At 36.9% G+C, this 15,761-nt stretch overlaps 1 protein-coding gene across 2 annotated transcripts in view; it reads left to right on the plus strand.

Annotated features, from left to right (window-relative positions):
- Positions 1 to 15,761, plus strand: part of ADK (adenosine kinase) — a 302,396-nt gene that overhangs the window by 127,240 nt on the left and 159,395 nt on the right. The window lies entirely within an intron of this gene.

Genomic DNA, 15,761 nt, shown 5'->3' on the forward strand with positions numbered 1-15,761 from the left:
TACATTAATATCTTCTGAATGTGCAGCCTACAGAACGGTAGAGTTGTCTTTTTAAAACCTCTTTCTGAAACAGTCCAAGATAACTGTTTTGATGTATTTCTAGCTCTCATTTTTTAATACTGCTATCTTTTGTTCAGACTTTAGCAATTGTTAAAATGGATAATGGATTAGCAAGGAAATTAGATACAGTTCCTTGACTTAAGAATGCTACTTTTGGCTTTTAGTGGAACAAAATTTTTTTTAAAAAGAAAAAGTTGACACGATTATACTATAAGTCATATTTAATTGCAGGAATGACTGTAACAACATTGTTTTCCTACATTTGTCACCACAAACTTTCCAAAATGTTAAAATACTGGGTTAGACTGGGATTTTAACAAATATGTTTTGGAAAATAAAGTGTTTATTTTGGCTTGTGTGTAAAAAGCTCTAGAAGATGGTATGCTGGTGCTGGGGCTCAGTTGTAGAGAGGCAACTCATCAAAATCATTGCTGCTAAAGGGTGAGCTTTTAGTGTTGCTAAATCTAGAAGACATCCTCACTATAGCAATTATTTATCCTCTTTGAGGGAGGAACCTGAAGAATTGATAAAACTGGATTTAGACACAGCAGGCATGACACGCTGGTCTGTTAACAAAGGTTAGCTGTAAGCTGGTAATACTAGTTTCCTTTGTAACTTTCTATTGTTTTTGAAGTGGTGGTGGAATAGGAGCAGCTACTGAAGATGTCGACTTGAACTAACTGAATTTGGGCTCATTTCTAACTTACCCTTTGAAGGAGGCTCTTGCTTAGTTTTTGCCTTGTGTTTGTCTATCGGTATTCAAGTGATCTAAAAGTAATCATGGACTTGTTAAGTGGTCCCTAGAAATAGAATGAGGAAAGAAAATTCTTGTCTGCTATATGGAATCTGTATAGCAAAAATCTAAGTGGATGTGCACTTCCATGAGAAAACTGGAGAGGTCTGAAAATGAAGGATCTTCATTACCATGTTGCATTTCATCAGTAGAAATATTAGCCTTATTAGGCTAAATTTAAACATTGTAAATACTTGTCAGGCCCTCTGAGAAGTTGATGATTGTCGTCTTGCTCCTCTGAAATTTCTTTCAGTGTGAAACCCAGAGCGTAACAGATTTCAGCCTCACAAAAATCAGTCTATCCTTGTGTGACAGCTACATTTGTTTTCTGGAAAATAATAGTACAATTAAAAATGGCAAAAGAAATGCTAGAGAGAGAACCCATCCTGGCCATCTCTTATCGTGTATCCACAGGGCAACCCCTGTACCTTGATATGTGGCACAATAAAGTATGAATATGGGAATATATGCATTATAAACCTGGATATCTACAAAGGTGGCCTGCTGCCACTGGCCACTGCTGGTATGGGCCAGTAGTAGGCTTCTTTTAGCATTCGGTAACAATTTGTCCAGTCCTGTTTTAGACTGTCTTAAAATAAGAGTAATCACATTGCCATATTAATAAGAATATTAACAAAGAAACAAAACCCCTCTCTGGTTTCAGTACCAAAAAAGAAAATTGGGATAATATATCAAATCTCTACAGCATTTTCCAGAGTGTGAGTTATGTCATGTTGATAAAGGGATGAATGCTTTCAACATTGTTAAAATAATTGATCTGCAGAAATAATTTTTGTCAACACCTGGACATTCTAACTTAATTTCAGCTTGCTCTTTTTAATATTAAATTCCTTTGGTTTTATAGAAGTAGTTTTTGTACCTAAACTGGTAAAAAAAAGTGTTTGTATTTTCTTAGGAATAAAAAGTGGTGATGTTGGCTTTAAAATCATATGCATAGGCAGTACTTTCATAAGAGTGTCTAGCATTGATCTGGTCTGTTCAGTTTCAAATTGCTTTACAGTTACTAATGAATGTCCTCACAGCCTACTAATAGAGCAATGTATTTGTATCCTGAGGACTTAGTCTGGAATAGTCATATACTATGTATAACAACTAACAACCTACCAGAATTAAAATAGGAGCACATTCTCTTTTAATCCATACTGGTATAATCCCACTGATATCAGTCAGGTTCCATCAATATAAGGAAGAACAGAAAATTGGCTTTTAGATTAAAAGTATCTGAAATGCTTAGGAATTTTTTCTGGAAAATTAAAAATAAGGACTAATGAGTTAAACTTTTATATCATTACTTGTTAGCTTTTGCATCAAGAGAAATGATGTTATACCAGTTGTAACTGGTGAGTGTTTTAATATTGATACTTGTCCTTATCTTTCAGTTGATTTATTGACAGATTCTCCTTTTAATGAATTTTAGACAGAATCTTTTTTTGTTCTTGCTTCAGATATTCTAATGTATTAGCATTTTTTCATACATGTGCTGCCTGAAGCATACATTCAGTGCCTGAAGCTAGTTTGCTGCTTCTGTTTTAAGTAGCATTTCCAAATCTTGCATGCTGTATTACAAATACAAATTTGCATTCGATGTCATTTTATCATCTTGACAGCCTCCTAATCTACTGTGTTCCTCTGACTCTATAGAGAATAAGTAGATGGAATTACAAGTTGTTATCCATGGGAAATCATGTAATGATGTAATTAACATTAGTAGAACAGCTAACAATAATGACAATATCCAAAAACTCCAGAAAGAATCCTTAAAATTATGTTGCCGTTTTTATCTTTCTGAGAAGGAAAATATCCCAAGATATTTATAGTCTGAAAACACTTGATTTTAATTTTCCTTAGATGTTAAGTTAAATACATTTATGCTTGTGCACTTTCAATGGGATGGATTTTGTGCTGTACAGAAAACGATTATACAAAATACCAAAGTAATAATATGATAATTTTAGATCCAAATTAATTAGCACATATGCAGTTAGGGTTTCAGATTAAGTACATGCTGTCTAATACGTTGGATCTTCAGGGTTCACAATTAGCATATCCTGCAGCCAGTGCAAGCGAGATATGGGGTTGTTGGCTTGCCTGATGCTGCTGAAAGCAGTAAATGCCCCTGAGCAGAAAACACAGATTGTTGAATTACATTATTGCTTAGACTGTTTTACATCATCTTCTTCTATAAAACATACATTAAAATATTTCTTTAAAAAGTAAATGGACTCTTATATGTGCTCAGATGGAGATATTTTATGACAGATTTATTATAAAGAAGAGCAGGTAATTCTGGATATTTGGAATTGCCCATGAGGGAAAAAATCAGACTTTATTAACAATTAATGAATTGTTACTGTATTCCCAATGCATCGGCTGAAGATTTCTCTCTCATTTAATAGCATTGACTATCCTCTATGACATGTACAGGCCAAGAGTGTATCATGCCAAATTTTGACCACAAGATTTTTCATTCAGTTTTATACTTTTTTTTTTTTTTTGAACAGTTATTGGTTATGATGCTAGTACGAACAAAAAGGTCCTAGAGTATGTTTTGGAAAGCAGTTCCTTCTGGATATTTCTCTGATTCTTTTTTTCCTTTCTTCAGTGGTAGCTATTCCAACTCTTGCCTTTGAAAACTAAATTGTGAATTGGCATTTCACCCTTACAGTACAATCTTCATCAATAGCAAGCATTCCAAAATACAGAAAAAAGTAAATGAGAAAATCCTAAATTTGTGAATTTGGAGGATAGAAGATAAACACATTTTCAGAGACGCTCTTTTTGTCCATATTTAAAGGATCTTGTTACCAGTAGGATCATAAGACTGAACTGAAATGCCTATCACTAAATTAAGTTTTTGTAAGGGTCACTTGTGGTCACTTAGTGGTTTATGGTATTGGAGTGATTTGACAGGCGATTTACCTGATCTTCAGCAAATCTGAATACACAAGTAAGATGCTTAGGGAGCTGTTCCTGCAACTTGAATGTTTTGGGGTGGTGACTGTAATGAAAACTTATTTTTAAAGTGAAGCTCTATTTCTTATTTTTAAACACAAATCACTATAGTTTGTTATCCTTACAAGAATTCCAGTTATAATTTATTCTTGGTTTGCCATGTTCATGGAAAAAAAGGAAAGACACAATACTCCATATTCTGTTTCATAAATTGTTGGTTTTCAAAATTTGACATTTTATTGTTGCACATGCTTTAATGCAGATGAGACGTTGTTTCCTTATTTTACTTTAAACTCTTCAAGTGGTACTCTTTAAGTGTCTCCTGCACTGGATGTCAATCCTTGACATAGATCTGCTTATCTTAACAATTATAGTTTAATAGTGGTCAATATATGCATTGTAGAAGATGATATTGGGTAGTTTTTTAAAACATTGAAATAATGAAGCTATACACACATACTTGCAGATACTCCTTTAGGTAAAATAAAAAATAAATTACCAAATGAAAAGATAATATATACAGGGTCATACTAGGTATGGATTTAGTTTCATTTGCATCTGCATAAATCATGCACAACTGTATTGAAGTGAATAAATTTACATCAATGTAAAACGGGATTAATTGAGATCACAATCGGATCTGGGCTTTCCAGCTTCTCAGAGGAAACTGGAAAAGGAAATGGTTAACTTCAAAATACACCTCACTCAAAGAATATTAACTGGATCAGGTCTGTACAGTTGTCAGCAAAGCATCTTCTTCTTAGTGTTTCGTGTATGTATTTCTTCTTTCTGGTAATTTTGATTTTTAGAGTTTGAAAAAAATATTTCCTGTTGTACAAAAGATAAGATAAAGTTCATCAAGTCTGATCCTGCGATTTTTTGAAGCCAACAGTAAAAGAGTTGACTCTTTTTTGAATCACAACCAGCATTCTAGTAAATGTAAGGTTTCCCTTGCCTTCCACTCCTGCCAAATTAGGTCTGGGAGTTAGTGCTGAGGCTGAGCTGATCATGGGAGTCAAGTGTCGAGTGTCTTAGCCGCGATTGAATTCAGGAAAAAACAAATTTAAGAGCAATTTGCAGTTCTTTTTCAGAAGTATACAGGAGTTGGCAACTAAATTATCTGTTCTGTGAAAATTATTTGAACTTACTAGAGTGTTTGAGCTATGTGCCAAGAAATTCAGGTAGTGCAGAGCACTGCTTTCAACTGCACATAATTATATGTGACTTCTGTTATACATTTTGTTAAAAAAAAAAAAAAAGAGAAGTTAAAATTTGTTACAATCAAATATACAAATTACCATGAAGGAAGGAGTACATCAGTTTAAAAGTAATCAAAAGCTGTAATAAATAATTGTATTTTGCTACTTTGTTTGATATCTTGGGAATCAGAATGGAGTATCTTTACAGTTTATGGTGAATAGAAGCCTTCTTAAATTATTTTGACAAAGGTATTGCTTGTCCCACCACAGCAAATCTAAAGGCATTACGGATGAAACTGGCAAGGGGAAAAGTGATTCTTGTGAACTGGAGCAAATACAGTACAGTATATATACGCTTAAGAAATGCAGAAATAGGAAAAATAAGATTGTTGCCATTCAGTTATTGGTGAACAGAATGAAAACCATCTATTTACGTGAGTGGATAATATTAACTACTGTGGAGGAACAGCATACCATCTCTCCCCTAAGTGGTTAGCAAAAGCATCTGACATAGGGGCTTGAAGAAGTTCTCTGCACTGGGCTACAAAATTTCCATCCCAGAAGTCCTGGAGAGGAGAAGGAAGCCGGAGCCGTGCCGCGCGCACCGAGCGTGCCCGGAACAGCGCACCTGCTTCCCGCCTACGCGTGGCGCGGGCGGCTGGTGTGTGCGCGGGCAGGCCCCGGCGCTCTGACTGCGTCCGGCTTTCCGTGGGCGAGTAGGGGGATTCCAGGGTACGTGCACAGGGACTGACAACTTCGAGACCTGTTGAACCTCCTCTGCAGATGAACTGACCAAATGGAGTGTTACATGCAACAGCCATTTGTCCAGACTTCTTGACGTCAGTAAGCAAGAAACAATAAGAAATAAGTACTTCTTGTGCAGCTAATATTCTGTATTGATTTTATATCTAGTTGGTACTGGAATAAGAAGCTGAAAGGTAATTTAGAAATGTGAAAGTATATACTTTATCCAAAGTTTCTTGTTCCTTTCTGAACTGTTAAAGGTAAGGCACCATTGTACACATAGCAATAAACATAATAATGGATTTGTTTCAGTAACATAAAACATTATAATTTTGAGGAAGTGAGTACTTTCTATTGGGAATACTATGGCAATTACTTTTATTACTTTGTGAGAGCATGTATGAGTTTTCCTACAAATCATTGTTCACATGCACACTGTGGATCCAATATTCCCCTGGAATATCAGCCTGGTCTATGTGCCAGTCACAGTCTTTGGTCAACGCAGAGCATTTCCAACTAAATGTGGTTGGAAGTCACACATAAGGAATCCAGAGGCTTTTCTGAGACTTGCCTGTCCTAAGGCAGTCATTTTTCAGTTGGTTCACATTTTTCTTCCTTAGAAGAGGGATCATTCCTTAAGAATACTGAGCCTTGGAGGGGGGACATTTCCATGTGGAACTGTGGATGGAGTATATGGGATAACACTTAGGAGACAGCAGTCCTAAAACATTAATTCCTAATGGGGTCAACTCAAGGCCTAATATCATCTTTCCAAAGTTTTGTCTTGGTCATTCAGAGCGCTCCTAGTCTAGTGAGAGAAAGCCTTGAAGTTAGAGGAGAGACACCGGATTTTTTTTTTTTTTTTTTTTTTTTTTTAACTTCTGTTCCCCTAATATCTTCTGAAGAAACTTCTTTATTAACTCTGGAAGAAATAAACTTCTTATCAGCTTAGGTGGAATGCTCCACCACAATACTATAAGGCTTGCTGTACATATACAATAAAGTTGAGGCTGAGTTTACACCCTTTGCAACTGGGTGGGGTTGTTGTGGGTTTCTTTGAAAAAAGATTGCAATTTAATACTGCTAATCCCATCACTTCTGAACTTGTTTGAAGCTCCTGGAACATTTCCTCCTTTGCACTCCTGTCAAAAAACAGTTAGAATCTGGCTAACTACTTAATTTCTACACCAATGCTGTTAGTGCTAAGTGACAGCTAATTAGTTGCTTTCCTGACTTGATTGTCTGCCTTTGTGGCATGGTGTGACAGGCTCTTATTTAGGCTCATGTTTACAACCTGTAAACATGTTCTGTTACCTGTAAGCCATATCTTGACATTTACATGAAACCCATCAGTTTCTAGTGGGCAATTCTGATTTTTTTTTTAATTTTTTTTTTTAAATCCATGTTACATATCCCGTTCCTTCAGAACAATGAGGTACTACTGAATAAATGCCATAGTGCTGAAAGTCAACGCACTCTCCAGAAAAGCCCAGGCATCTTCAGTGACATCTCTGAGAGATGTCTCTGTTCAAGCATTTTGTAGATTTTCCCACACAGAGATTATCTACCTTCTCTCTTCCCTGCCCACCCCTCTGTTGTGCCTTTGGTGCAGCATCTGGGCACGATGCATAATTATATGGAGGAGTTTTAGAGTCAATGTCTTCCTACAACTGCTGGGTAAGCTTTTAAGGTTCAGATACTACTTGGAGTCTGCCAGGGTGGGAATGAGATGTGGAAATCAACCGTTAACTGAATAAAAATGGAGGTTATTTAAAAGTAACTGAAAAATCTTTGAAATGTACTTTCTGTAGGCATGTTTGCAACTAGTCCTCCTTTCTCTTTTGACCAAAAAGATTGGGATTTAGAAATGGAAGGGTGAAGTACATTTCACATTATCCACTACTTGTTGCTGTGGCAACACAGAGGCATAATTTTAAAGGCCAGCATTTCTCAGCATTTGGGATAGATAACATTTTGTGTCTTCTTGCTATTTCAGATTGAGAAATAGGGTTATGATTCATCAAATTCTTATAATTATCACATGTTCACTTGAAATATAATGTATGTTGTATGTTAAGTTTGTAAAATATATAATAATTTATAAATTAGTAAAAAGGGTGATCTCTAATTGCTCAGGAATGCCTCATAAATGGTTTGCTATTACAACAAAAATTATAGTCTGTGTTACTAGAGCTTTGGTAAATAGTTTAATGCATTGGGAATTCTTGACAACAGATAGATGAAGACCTGCCACTTTAAAAACTCCCTTGCTCTAACTGCTTTCTAACTCCAGTAGTCAAAAGCTGTTAAGCTTTAAGTGCTCTGTCATATTTGTGGGCTTTTATAGCAAAGAGTAGAGGAGACAGCAGTGATGATGGAAAACAATGGTAGGTAGACTTAAAATACTATAAAGCATAGAGACAATTGTATGTAATGCCTGGAACTGAAACCTTTTTGAATGAAATGATGGCCCATATGTGCCACCCTTATGGACCCTGTAAGAAGAAGAGAAGAAATGTACCCTATTGCTAACTGTGCATGAAATTGCAGTGTTAGAAGATATTGACCAGATGTTTCAATCTCAACAAATAGCTTGTTATGTGACTGAGTGAAAATCTCTCTGCTGCTTTGATCACATACACCTTAAAGGAAGAAGTAATTTAATAGAGGCTGTCAAAGTTCATCATTGTCAATAAACTTTGACTTGACCTTTGCCATCTGTTTTTGATACTATTGCTGATAGAAGCTGATAGGCAGCTGTTTACAGTTTGTGCTTTATGAATTCTGTGCTGCCAGACAATGAAAGAAATCTCTTCACTTGTGGATTTTTTGCTGTCAGAGTGTGGGTGTATTCATCGAGACTGCACATCATCTAGCAGGGGAGTGAGAGTGACATATGCATGCATTTTGAAAAGGAAGATTTGTTTTGAGGTTATAGATATGCAAAATCACATGCAAAATATTCTAAAATGTCACTTTGCAACAATATCAACTTCACTTATAGGTTAGTACTTAAATACATACACAGTGTTTTACGCTGGAGAATTTTAAGGCATTTTTAAAATGCTTATCATTCTTCCCTATATCTCTATGAAGTAAGTGCTAATTCTTTACAGGTAGAGTAGGCTGAGGCATGGTTAACAGTAGTGTACAGTTGCCCAATGAGTCTGTCTTACTGTACCCAAGTATGATGTTCCATTTTCATGTTGTTAATATGCTTCCATTAACAGCTTAACACCACAGCTTCTAGCCACAGAGTAACAAGACTTTTTTTGTGTTGTACTTTATTTGCCACTTTGCCATGTTTCACACACAGTGTTCAACAAGGAAGTTAGTATCTTTGAGTTCTTTTACTGATAAAGATACTCTTAAACCTTACCTCGTACATAGCTTTGTAATATTAGCAAACTGCTTCATAAACAGTTGTATACACAGAAACAGCTGCTGGAGAGTCCCAAGTAAACCTGGAATTCTTACCGTTGTGATACCCTTCATGTAACTGTCATCTGAGTGATGAAGAACTGGCGTCACTAGCCCTGTTTTGTAGGTGTCTTATCTTTTACCTGGTTTTGAGAAGGGACTGCGTTAACGTTGTGGAAAGGGAAAGGGAGGGACACATCAGATCAAACAACGAGGAGGTGGTTGATGTCTCAGGTTCTGTGCTTCAAACAGGGAAGGGACACAGGGCCAGCTGCAGTCTCAATTATGTGCCTTGTAAGGTCTTGCAGGAGACATTCTGCCTTTGGCCTCACATAACAGATATTGAACTTCAGAAGAGAGGCTGCAGCACTTCAGGTATTTGAGGCAGAACTGTACCATTATAAATACAGGATAAGGGGGTGATGGAGTAAGGAATATTGGAATTAGGTGCCTAGACTGGCCAATATTTAAGGGGTTCAATAGAAGAGAGAGCTAGCTTTTGGCCACATTGAAACTTTGCAATATGGCTACTACATGTTTAATTACAGAAAATATGCTTGTATTTCCTTTACAGCAAGAAGCACTTACAAACTAGACTAAAAATAAAACAGTGGACAAGCAGATGAAGAGCAAGAGGGAAAGGATAGGAAATGGAATACAAAAGAATAGCAGCGCTGAAAATAGTTATTTGGATTATAGATTTTGTTAAGAGGCAGTTTATTAGCTTTGTGTTTTTAAATGTAGAAGTGAATGAAGTACTGCTCCTGGATGATTAACGTTTTGATAGACATCTTAATTTGAAAAGCTATAGCAAAAGGCAACTTGTAGTGCCACACTAAAACTAATAGATATTCTTGTGCAGAGATTTGGGTAGTACATGTTGAACCAAATCCTGATAAGATTTAGATATTGGTCTCAGTGCAAGGCTTCAGCTAGTCTTTTCCTTTAAAAAATATTATCACTTTTATCTCATTTGACTGGAAGTTGCTTGAGGGTGTTGTCATGCATTTTAACAATATCACTTCCTCATGCAAAATTTGGCAGCTTCAGCTAATGGTGGAAGAATTACTGTACAGGACATGGGGCTCCTTTCTGCAAGCCTGCTTTTATAAAGATAAGCTTATTTTTTCCTTTTCCATTTTTTTCTTATACGGCCAGTATGTGATAATAGCTGTTGCAATCTTTAGATGTTGATCAATGAAAAAAAGAAAAAGGAAAAAAGATTGCAAAGGTGTTGGAACAAAACTGTAGTATCTCATCTGTTTTCCAGAGTCTTGATGCTGTATTCTCGTAATGATTCTGGAGTAGGTATACTGGCTCTGCTTGGGATGGGGTTAACTTTTTTCATAGCAGCCCCTATGGTGCTGTGTTTTAGGTTTGTCACCAAAACTGTGTTATTTAACACAGCAATGTTTTAGCTATTGCTGAACAGTGCTTGCACAGCATCAAGGCCTTCTCTGTTTTTTCACTCTGCTGCCCCAGCAAGTAGGCTGCAGGGTGGGAAAGAGGTTGGGAAGGAACACAGCCAGGATAGCTGACCCCAACTGACCAAAGAGATAGCCCAGGCTGTATGGAATATGGTCAGCAATAAAACTGTTGGGAGCAGGGAGGGAGGGGGAGTTTTTCCAAGGTAGCCATGGCTCAGAGACCGACTGGTCATCAGTCTGCTGGTGGGAGGTGTTGAATGATTGACTTTACATCGTTTCATCTTGACCCATGCATGTTTTTCTCACTGTTGCACTTCCAATTCTCTCCCCCATCCCCCCAGGAGGGAGGATTGAGAGAGTGACTGGGTGAGGGCTTAGCTGCTGGCTGGGGTTAACCCACCACGGTAGGGATTTTAAATGATATAGTATGTGTAATGGTAACAGAATATTGCATTCCAGTTGTGCTTGGGGTGTATCACATCGTTCACAAGAAATAAGTGAGCTCACTTGGAACAGTGACACTAATGTCTTCTTTTAGGATTGTTTTGCATGTTGTCAGTGTTTTGTGTTTTTAAGATATATATAATGATTTAGGTTTTGATCCCACTTTTTCTCATTTTATCTGGTTTTCTAAGATGAGGTGTGATTTATTTTCTTTAAGCATCTAAAATATTCCTAAAAATATTCATAAAAGCTTTCTAATGGACTGTGTATATAATTGGTGATGGGACATGTCCTAGGGGTACAACGGACTGGTGAAACCTTCTGAAAAGTGTATGGACTCATTCCAAAATTCAGAATATAAAAATAAGAGATACTCCAAATAGTGCTGTATAAAAAGAAGCCATTTCTGTTCTGATTTACTAAAAAGAATGCTTCATGAGTAGTTGCTAACGTTGTTTAGTTTAGATTTTAGCAAGCATGTTAAGTCTTAGCTAGTTTTAGGTCTTTGGAGTCCTCTCCTCTGTGAGCTGCAATTTAAAATAAGATCAGATTTGACAGATCATGCAGAGAAGAGTCCAGCTTCAAATAACACACTTCAGATGCACTTCAGATGTCTGTATTCAGTGTTAATGAGTTTTGAAGATCCTTCACTGTGAAGGGGCATAATGCTTCCTGTTGTGTTGTCAGTTCCTAGGCGTTTAGGATTCAAGTCTACAGCTGAAAACTCTGATGTGCAGAAGGTATGTCAGTCTAAGCAAAGCTTCGTATGCTTTGGCATTGTTAGTTTAAGACGACTGACAGATGTGGAAATGCACTACTGGCTGCAGCTTTAAAAAGGAATTCAGGAGCTAAGGAGCTCAGATGGAGAACAATGTGGGACTGATAGCGAGTGTCTTCGTCAGCCTCCTTGTTCTGATTATTGGTGTTGTCCAGTTAACAGTGGCGCTTACAGCAAAGCATAGAGTTGGAGTAAAATGAAATAATTTGTGAAGGATCTTTGTTTTAGTCAGAGAGCTCTAAAGCTGTCTTAAGCTTCATCAGTATGATGTTTCTTTTTAAGTCTTACAGGATTGTGTACTGAGACCCAGCAGTAGCAAACTCTCCTTCTGCAGGGGAAGTATCTTTGCAACTGGAGATAGTGAGGTAAATTAGATGAACTATGTAGTTTTGCTGCTTTTTGCCTTTCAAGTAGAGGTCCTCCTCTACAGTGAACTTTGCAGGAACAGCAAAGAAAAGCTTTGAATGCAGATCAAGTGTTGTGATATGGGATAGTGGACTCTGCCCCTGTGGCAGAAGCATGGCATTCTCAAGCTAAATAGGATAAGCTTGGGAAATACAAATCAAAGAACTCCCTTCTCTCCCTTTCTTTCTTTAATTCTTTAAGACCACTGATTTTCTTTCACATAGTATGAAGGGGCATTTTTTTATTTTTTGGGTGTAAGGGACGATTCAGGTAACTCTGTCATCTCATCTTGAATATCGTTCTCAAAAGACAGCATTGAGTAGCCAATCAAAGTCAAGTCCCTTCTAGTGTTGGAAGAAATGCTTCTGGAAGTGCTTCTGTAACTCAGAGGAAAGGTTGTTTCCAAAGCCGTTTTCTAATCAGACAAAAGCAGGAGATAGGTGTACCACATCTTCGAGTCTGAGGATGTGAAAGAGTGGGACATAGTTAACTCCAAGCAGTCTCACAAAGTCACAATTGAGTCTTCAGAAGTTTTACTTGTTACCAAGTTTTCTTGGCATTTCAACGTCTTGCAAGAAAAGACGATGCTGTTCTCTGCAATTGCCACCCACTCCCTGGAACACAAAGGTTCTTACACTTCTCTGATAGCTAAAGCATGCCAAAGAGTTCACCCTGTTAACTCTGATCATGAAAAAACACTTGAACAGATACTCCTACTACTGTGAGCCCAAGTTAGCCTCATGAAAATAAGGAGAGAAGCGTTCTGTCACTCTCTAGTGTATCCTTGAGCGGCCAAAGTGCTGGCCTCTTTTAGAAGTGCTGGCTTCAGTATTTGATCATAATGAATAATGCGCCTGTAGGGGTAGGGTAATCTGATATTAGATGATGCTTATTATGAAATCAGCCTGATTTTAAGACAGAATTATGCTAAAGGCAAGAAATAAATTTTAAAAAAAGTTAGTATTTGCTTTTAGTTTACCAGGGTGCATACAACAAAAAAGTAAGGAAAATGCAATCTGTTTAACTCAAGAGAACACCTGAAATGTGTTCTATTTCCCATGCTCCTTCCTCTGTCACGGATGTTTATCCTAACTGAAAAGGTCAGGGCCTGTCCTTGTGTGTACCTGATGTCCAAGCTGCGTTGACAGAAGAAAACTTTAGGATGGAGAAACACATTAGATTTCATAAACCACTCTAGATTTTGAGTTTCCTTTGTGGTATCCCACTCCTGAGGCTGTCTTGTTCCTTCATGATAAGTTCCTACTTTTGACACTTCTGTCTTTGGGCCATTAACAGCCTCAAATTCCCTTGGGTGATGGTGAGGATTCATGGTGTGGCCAGGTGCCAACCTCTCCTGACCAGGCTGTCAATACAGTTAGTTAATAGCTGCCTCGCTGCCTAGCCAAACCCTAGATAATTAACTTATTATGCTAGTGCCTGCTGAGCTGGGTCATTTTCCATTTCTGTCTAGAGTCTTTTTCATTCAATTAGATCTTGTATTCCACATAAATCTATAAAATGAATTTGCAGTTTATATAACCATATACCTGGCATTAATGTGTGCAGTTTGTTATTGGCCTTCATTTGATATTGGATATAATGCTGCATGACTGACCCCCATTCCCATTTAGAGTGGTTTAGCCAAAATGTTGCTAATAACAACGGTGTGTGAAGTAACCCATAGAAGCCTGTTTTTTCCATATCAGGTTATTCAAAATTAAAGTCCAATCCAGGGTCAAATTTTTAAAAAAGTGCTCGAGAGTCTACCTTGAAGATGTTATTTTGTCTCTCTTGTTTCTCACACATATGCAAAAGATACCTGCTGTGACTCATTCCACTAGTGCAACTTCAATGGTATACCACAGAGATATTTCTATAGTTCAGTTTCATCAAGTTTGTAATGTGATGTCTGGTTTTTGCCTTTACTAATCTGTAGCCTTTTAGCTGAGGAAAGGAGGAACAGTTTGGAGGAGTCCTGCAACTAGCAACACCTCACCACCATTATTGTGGGAATATGTGGAGATAATTCCAAGAAGCTGGGACTATTTGTAACTGGAGATCTGTGATGAGAGGATCTTTCCAGAAACACTGCTGAACTACTTTTCCATCTTCCTCAGTGTTGCTTAACTTAGCTCAGATGTTCAAATGAAACAAATATCTATATAGTGGGAATATTCCCCTACCATATAATACCTGTGTTTCAAATAATCATGAGTATGAGCAGAACCACTGCTTATGGAAGAAGTGGTCTGCACAATATACAGAGGTTCATCTCAAAAAATCCTAGATCGTGACTTCTGATTCTCAATAATAACTTTACTTACATTTAAAGTAAGGATTATGACAGTTATATGTGGCATGTATCACATCTGAATTCAAACTGAGCTGCTGCCAATAGCCAAAACTGTGATACTTGAACAGAAATTCTTTTTTCAGAGATGTATGTGAAATATTACTTACTACTGCTCCAAATGTTGTCAGACTTTATATTTAAAGGATGGAAAAGTTATGTCATTTGATAAAATGTTGTAAGCCTAAGGTACAGTTTGAAATTGTATGTTTTTTGAAGAATTGTTGGGGTTTGATGCTTTGATAAATGCTGTTCATAGTGATCTCTATTAATTCTTGTTATTTGTGAGAGTAAGGCATGATTTTCAGCACGGGACACAAGGCTTCAGGTACTTCTTATCGGTGTGGAAATTGGTTCCATATTTGCTTACAGTAGGTCACAACATTTTTAGTCTTGTTAAATAATCTGTTTTACTTAACCATACCTTCAAATATAAAAGATTACTGTTCCTAAGACATCCTAAATGATCACTGTGCAAATGTGTATTATGTATGTGCAAATGTATCTAAAATACAAGGATATCATAGATAATTCTCTTGTTAGGGGTTTTCTTAATTTATATTAATTTAGAGTGATATGGAATAGATTAGCAGAGCATATGTAGTGTGCATTTCATGAATGAGAGATTGAACGCTGCCACCATCTGACGACACAATCTTTTTTGCCCTTAAATTTTATATATATTAAATTGCTGCAGGAAGGAGGCCTTGCAACTTTTGTCCACCTTTGCCTTATTAATGAAGACTTTTACATGACTAAAGATTTTTCCTTTTTTTTTTTCTTTTTTTTTTTCTTCTCTGGAGCTGGAAGTAATAAAGATGTGACTAAGCATGTATTTGTAACTCAGTACTTGACCTTTCTACAACCCACAGCTACCACTAATGCTGCTTTGTAATGGAGACGTTATCATTTATTTAAATCTTGATTAGGAAACAATTATAAGTAGGGTTTTAGTATAGCAGTAAATTGATGTAGCCTTTAATTCATACTATAGATTGAGTGGATAAGCTTTCTGACTGTAATTAGAGTGAATTATAATGACTTCAGTTGGTTGACTCACCACCAGCAGAGTAGGGCCTATGATTGTTTCTTCAAATATATTTTTTTAGTTCAGTCTTGATTTTACGTTGCTGCTAAATGCTATTTTTTAACTTAGTACAAAATGGAG

Source organism: Gymnogyps californianus, chromosome 6 (genome assembly GCF_018139145.2).
Source record: "Gymnogyps californianus isolate 813 chromosome 6, ASM1813914v2, whole genome shotgun sequence".
Taxonomy (NCBI): domain Eukaryota; kingdom Metazoa; phylum Chordata; class Aves; order Accipitriformes; family Cathartidae; genus Gymnogyps; species Gymnogyps californianus.